Source organism: Tupaia chinensis, unplaced genomic scaffold (assembly GCF_000334495.1).
Source record: "Tupaia chinensis unplaced genomic scaffold, TupChi_1.0 Scaffold000097_1, whole genome shotgun sequence".
Taxonomy (NCBI): domain Eukaryota; kingdom Metazoa; phylum Chordata; class Mammalia; order Scandentia; family Tupaiidae; genus Tupaia; species Tupaia belangeri.
This window is the reverse complement of record NW_006159559.1, coordinates 53,731-61,280: the sequence shown is the minus strand read 5'-3', so window position 1 is coordinate 61,280 and position 7,550 is coordinate 53,731.

The following is a 7,550-nucleotide window of genomic DNA, read 5'->3' as shown; positions in this document are numbered from 1 at the left end:
CAGCAGGAAGAACCATTCCTATCATTCTCACAACATGAAGTACTTGAATACTATCTCTAATCCATTTCACTATAGACCCTGAAAAGTTTCCTACTTTTATTAAATAAATTGAGGTCTTCAAAGTGTTTAATAAGAGTTTCTACAAAAGCACAGTAGAATGAATACATTTATCACCAACCCCTTTCAAAATCCCACCAGTTACAATGAAGGAATTACTAAAATATTAATCTACAAAGATGATGAGAATGAGGGAGCAGATTTCAGAAACCAAAAAGTTTAAGAATTTTTGTGAAGCAAGGGAATTGGTGTCTATCAGTGACTGACTATGCAGAGGAAAGAAAGATGTTACGTAGGAACTACAGGATCTGGAAGCCAAGAAATTAGAAAACACACATCTCAAAGTCCTGTTAAATCTCAAGAATCAAAGGTACAAATTTAAATTGAAACCAAGAAAGCAGGAATTCTGTGTAGCTTCAGAAAGGATTAACTGAAGGTCTTCATCGAGTGTAGTTAGATCCCAGGATCACTTCAAAACATCCAGGCAGTTCATCCTCTCCACTCTGAAAAGCGTCGCCATTCACTCTCCAGTAAGACTGGACTGAATGCCTCCTGATCTGGAGCAGTAGGCAAAGCTAAAAGAGAGGTGTCAGACCTCCAAACCGGGAAACTGAGCAAAAGGTGCCGTGCAATAAGTAAAACCCACTGGAGCTCCCCAAATCTTGGTTCATATCTCCAGGCATGAAATTGAGAATATTCTCTAAGAAAAACTGACCAGATGAGAGAAAGGGTCAATAGATATTGGCCGTTATAGATCTCTTAATGAAATGGCCAGCCCCTGACTCAACCAACAAGCCTTGAGGAGTATGTACTCACAATTTTCATGTTTCCCTTTAGAATCTGGAAGAATAACCAAGAATCATCTGATAATTTAAAAATCTAAAATATGAAATGGTGGTAATAAAACAAGTAACTAGAGGCAAAAGACTATGCTGGTATCAAAAGAAAACTTCAAATACACTATAACTTATAATAGTATGCATATATTTAATGTATATAATTTCTATATACATACAGATAACTTATACTTACTAACTATAATATTTCAAATACACTGTAATATATACTCCATTTTTCTAAGAGTGTTTTTTAAAAGAAGGATTCAGAAAGTAATTCTTAGATATCAAAAACAATATTACAGAATTTTTTTCCCCTAATTTTGTCAAAAGGTGCATGTAGCCACCAGAGAGAGAGAAAAAATAAGATAGCACCCTTGATGGGTGATGGCCACACCACAATCCCTTTCCTCCATTTCTCCTTGCAGGTTTTTGGCCACACATGCATATGTTCCTGGTGTGTTTTTCAAGCTACAGGTCTAAGACTCAAACTGCACAGTTGGTAATGTAGGATCAAGTCACTTTAACTACTTTAACACTGGCTGACCCAATTATAGAAACAGTTTTAGTCCAATAAACCTGTTAAAAATCTCTCCAAAAGTTTTTTTTTTTTAAGACCTGAGATAAAAATAAAATAGAAGAGATAAGAAAATATATGGCTAGTTACAGTGCTGGACATCTGATTAAAAGGGATTCCTATCTGTTAAAAGAATTGGCAGGATAAATCTTAAATAATACAATTTTCTTTTCTTTTCTTTCTTTTTTTTGAGAGGTTTTTGCTATAGGGCGCTTGCGCTCACCAGACAGACAGAGAGAAACAGAGAGACAGAAAGTGATTTATCACCCTATGGAGGATGGTCATACCACAATCCCTTCTCCTCCATTCTCCTCTTGGGATCTTGGGCATGCACACACATGCACCCTGCATGAGTTTTAAGCCACCGGGTCTGGGTAGTGAACCTCAGTCGACTCCGTGGGAGTCCAGCGACATAGCCATTATGCTAACTGCTGGTCCCACAAACAAGTTTCTTGACCCAAAGTATATAAATATCTAGGTTAAAAGAGACCACTGAATGCCAAGCAAAATGGATAACTATTACTCTCACTAAGGAGCAGCACTAAAAATTTGAGAACTCCAGAAACAATTGGAAGATTTTAAAAGCAATGAGAAAAAAAAAGTTAAATACAAAGACTGGGAATTTAAATTTCACCAAACTTCTTAATGGCAACTCTGGAAGCTAGTATGGTATAAAGACTTTGAAATTTTGAAACTAATTATTTCCAACCCAGATGCACACCTGCCAGATTATCAGTTAAGTTTGAAGAAAAGACAAAGACATTTTCAAATATGCAAGCTCTCAAAATTTTACTTCAATATATCATCTTGTAATAAACTCCTGAAAGATGAGAGTCTCTCTGAAAGGAAAATAGTAAAAGGAAGGTGCAGGAAAAAGGCGATGCAACAGAGAAAGAAGCTAAGGAAAAAGTTCTAAGATGAAGGTTGTGCTGTGTGTTATAGAAAATGCTTTGATTAAGAGCATAAGACTGCAAGAGGGACATCTTCAGGAAAAGATGTATTGGAAGAGTTACTACCAATGTTGGAGAGTCTGTGGGGGAATTACTAATAGGTATAATAAAAATTAACACATTTTAAAATGGTGTAAAACTAATTTTAGAGAATTATACAAGAAAGTAGAAGAAATGTTCATATACTATATAACCAGCTGAATAGCACTGTTTTGGGACACTGTTGCATTGCTAAGCAATTTTATAAGAAATATAGGTTTATTCATCTCATGATTTGGAGCTCCAGAGACCAGAGTTCAACTTCTTGTGAGGCGACAACATGGCAGAGGGTAGGACCTTAGTAGAGAAGACCGTGGTTTGTATCCATGCGGCCTCTGCCTGCCTTGTTTCCTCTCCTTACATATACACCAGAAAATCACTGAGGCCTGGCCCTTATCACCCAATCACTAATCTCTTCTCAAAGGTCCCACCTTTCAGCACCTTAATCACTTTTCACCCTCTTAATCCCATTATATCTACTGAGTATATGAATGAGGGGTGGAAGATATATATTGAAAAAGTTCATATCACCATTAAAATGTAAGCACCACATGTTTACTCAAAAATGTTGGTATAAGTTTATCAGAATGTTTGGAGAAGGGAACATGTAAAAGGAGACTGATTTAAAAAAAAAAAAAAGATAAGGAAAAAATATTCTAAAGTGAAAAATAGTTACAAAACAGCAAGATATCAGGTTGTCAAAAAAGTATTTTTCTATGTTTTCCTGTGCAAAAATACATCATGACTTCTCCAACAATGCAATATCATGTTTTTCCTAGGGTATGGGGGTGAATAGCAAAAATAGCAAAAGGAATTCATGTCTCTTAAAAAGAGGAATCTCTGAATAAAAAAGAGATAAGAAAATAGATAATTAGAGGCCAGCAGGTGGTATGGTGCTTAAGGCACTGAACTCCTATGTGTCTGATCATGGTTCTAGTCCCAGACCTGATGGCTTGCTTTCTCACTTTCCATCTCTCCCTTTCTCTGTCTCTCCATGATCAAATTAAAAATAATAAAATAAATTAATTTATTAAATTAAATAAAATCTTTTATAAAAGAAAAATAGGTGACTATTTCTGCTGTGAATCTTACAGTTGTGCTTTCTGAGTTTTTAAAATATCTACAAGTATTATCTTAATAATAATTAAATTTTAAAAATAAAAATAAGTGTGCAACATGGAAACAGGCTTGTTGTGTACACAATGAGGATTCATGGCCACTGCTCACTATTCTCTTTGAATGGAAATCATGTTTTAGTGGAAACACAGCCCTACATTGTGGACCCAATTTTCTGGGTATCCCTCTGGAATCTAGTGGAGATTCACATCTATCTAATCTTCTTTGTACCTCAGTGCCTGGAAGTGGGTTAGCCATTCTCCCTGCCGTCAGTGATTGCTTCCACATCTTTCTACACTCTCAAAACCCCAGCTCCTCTGATGCTATCTTCCAGCACTAAACATCTACTATTTCTTTTTGTTGTTTCAATCTATGTGCCTCCTGTTCATTATTGAACTTCTTCATTATTGAAGACTAATACTACCAACTAATTTTCTCATTTAAAATATGTGCATTTTATTAAATGTAAATTAGGTCTTAATAGAATTGATTTTAAAAATTAAAAGAGAAAAAAGCCAATGTCACAGAACTCTCTAATCACTGATTAAGGTGATACTATCTAGAGACATGGAAAGACAGCAAAGAACAGCTTGATGAGAAGTGCAGTGTGAGGAACAGAAGGAAGGTAAGGAGAGACAACCAGATTTCACATCCAAAAGCTTGGGATTTAATGATTATTGCTAAGAAACCACCAAGTTGTACATACACACACAGAAAGGAGATGCACGTCCAGGGCAAAGGAAATAAGACATTTGGTAAAAGGACATTTGAGACAAAGGACTCCAAATACAAATCAAAACTTTAGACTGCACCAAGTCAGTCACCATTCTTGTACCAGATAAGTCATGTAAAAATATAACCTGGCCCCATTTCAACATGAGTAATATTTGAAAAGCAACCAAAAAGGACCTAAGAATAAATGAAAGGAATGAAAATATATGGACAAGTTAAATTACAAAATTTCTCCATGTTTTTTCTAGTCTCCATTAAATTATAATATATGGACCCTTTCATTAAAGGCAAAGGTTCAAGGAAGAGACATAAATTGCAGAGAAAAGATAACTTAGAGATAGAAGAAGATGGAGTGCAAACCGGCAGAGCTCAATAAAGAAAGGAAAGAACAATGCAGAAATATCATCCAAAAAAAGGTAAGTTCGAATGAACTTAAAATAGGATAACATGACGAAAATCCAAGAATAGACATCATAGGTTGGCAAGAAGAAATAACACTAAATGAAATGGAAAGGAATAAAGATGTGGGGAAAAACAGATAATATTTTTACTCTGAAATAATAACAAAGAAGACCTCAAATATATGTAATTGTTATTTCTGAAAAAGAATTCATCAGTTGAAATTTTGGAATGTATCTTATAAGAGAATTTCCTGGAAATATGAGTTCATCATATTTTAAGGAAAAAGTGGCACAAATGATCAATCTCAAGGTATATCCTGAGTAATTTATTAAACTCCCATGATAAGGAATAAATCATATAGGTCTCCACATAGATAAAACAGACCTCAAACAAGAAGAAAGAAATCAAAATGCCTCAGACTTCTCTATTACAACATTATAGTCCGGAAGAGAGTGGTGCAGTCTCCAGAGTTGTGGAAAAGAAGGCAGGACACAAAGAGTCTGTATCTGGTCAAGTCATTCTTCAATGGATGAAATAAGATTCTCAAGTAGACAGGGCTTCAGAGAGTATAGTATCCATGAACTTTGCTCATAAAAACAGTATATTGGTCAATAAAATGCAAATAAGAAGAATGAAAGGGGAGCCAACAGGTGGCAAATAGTTAAGGGCCTGGATTCTGGATTCCCACATAGCCGACCATGGTTTAAGTCCCAGACCTGGCAGCTTGCTTTCTCACTTTCTATCTCACTCTCATATCTCTCTGATAAATGCATGTGCCCAATAGCAAATTTAAAAAGAAGAAGAAGAAATAAGTTTAAATAAGTAAATATTTTATGGAAAGAATATCTTTTTTTCTGAAAGAGTTTTTTTTTTAATAATGACTTAATTTTATTCATTTATTTAAATTTTACCAGAGAGACATATGCACAGAGATAGAGGGAAAGTGAGAAAGCAAACCACCAGGTTCGGGACTCGAACCATAGTCAGCAATATGGGAGTGTCCAGCACCTTAACCACCACACCACCTGCTGGTCCCATAAATAAGTAAATATTTTTTAAAATATAGATGAATAAAAGAAAGAAATAAGGAAAGACAAAGTTCATCAGAAAGCAGCTTGATGGCTATTATGCATATATTAAAGAATAATAATGAAAAAAATAGATGCTACTTTGAGTTCAAAGTTTCAAAATTATCCTCAGAACCCAGTGTAGCCTACATAGTCTACATAGCATATGGACAAAATTACTAAATTCTTTGAGCTTCTTCACCTAGACAATAGTTAATGCTGTTCTTTGGCACCCATATTTCTATACATTGGGAGATATGGCAGATTATTTTTTAATATCTACAAGACCATGATTCCCCTAGTGTATAATAAATTCTGCCCCTTTGGGTCTCAAAGGCTATATAAATCTCTGTCCTATATGTCTCTAACTCACAGACGGAGCCGATTGGACATAAATGCATAGTTAACCCAGATCACAAATCAGATCATCTCCCTGTGAGTCGGTATGGAGACACAGACACTGTAGCTAAAGATAAGTAACGCTGGAACTTGCACTGTGGCCAAGCAGAATTCTGATTTGCAGAGAGAAATAAATAAAACAGATACAGAGGTGAGAGATCACGTAAGTAGAAACTATGAGGGTAGGTGTTTAAGTTTGCATTTTATGTTCCTCTTAAAACCCTGATAATACTTTTTGCTTTAGGCATCCATGAGCTATCAGTGTACATTTATAATAACTTCTCCCCTTTTATCAAAGCTGCTTTGAGTGGGTTTTTGTTATTTATAGCCAAAATAGCTTCAGAGACATAAGAAATTAGTTGGAGAAATGAGGCTATAATTAACAGGTCCACATTTTAAAAAAATTTATGTAAACCTAGATAAACTGAATTGGAGCCTAGTTTGGGGTATAATGATGATTTCTCCATCAGGCAATAAAAAAATCAGCACTTTCTGTTTGGCAATAACAAAATTATTCAGCTAACACCTGTTATCCCTAGTTATTCAGATCCTATTTCCACAAAATGTGAAGTTTCAAAAGATGTCACAGATTATTTAAAGATATTAGAGTATGCAGATTATAGCTTGTGAAACATACAGTAACAAAGGCAGATTAAAGAACATCTCCTGTATATGACAGAGAAGAAGGCAAGGACAATGTCCTAGGATTACTATGTTCCTAATTGAGAAAGTATGTGCTTTGTCAAAATGCAGCATCTAGATGATTTGAATGACCTCAAACTTAGGTTGATATCCTTACTGGGCAGGAGGAAGTACATGCACATTTGAAGTGGGAATATGTGCAACCAGTCAGAGGGTTAGAAAGGATCATTAGCTATGGGCTCTTTCATGAGCTAGAGCAGTGGTCCCCAGCCTTCCTGGAACCAGGGACTGGCCTCATGGAAGACAATTTCTCCATGGATGGTCAAGGTGGGTAGGTGGGAGGAGGTAGGGGAGGAGGGGTTATGGGATGACCCAAGGGCCACTGTGCACCCCATTTCCATCACTACCTCATTGCAGTATATAATGAAACAATCATAAAACACTCCTATGAGAATCTAATGCTGCTGTTTCTCTGAAAGGAGACAAAGCTCAGGCAGCAATGCCAGCAATAGGGAGTAGCTGCCAACACAGATAAAGCCTGGCTTGTGCCATCCGCTGCCCACTGTGCAGCCCCTAACAGGACATGTTCTAGTGCCAGTTCATGGCCTTGTGAGTGGGGACCCTTGAGTTAGAGTATGACCTCCTATTCTTCACATTCCAGTCTATAGCCCTAACAGGCCAAAATATCTAAAAAGATTAAACTAGATTTCACAACTTGGGAATGATATATTCC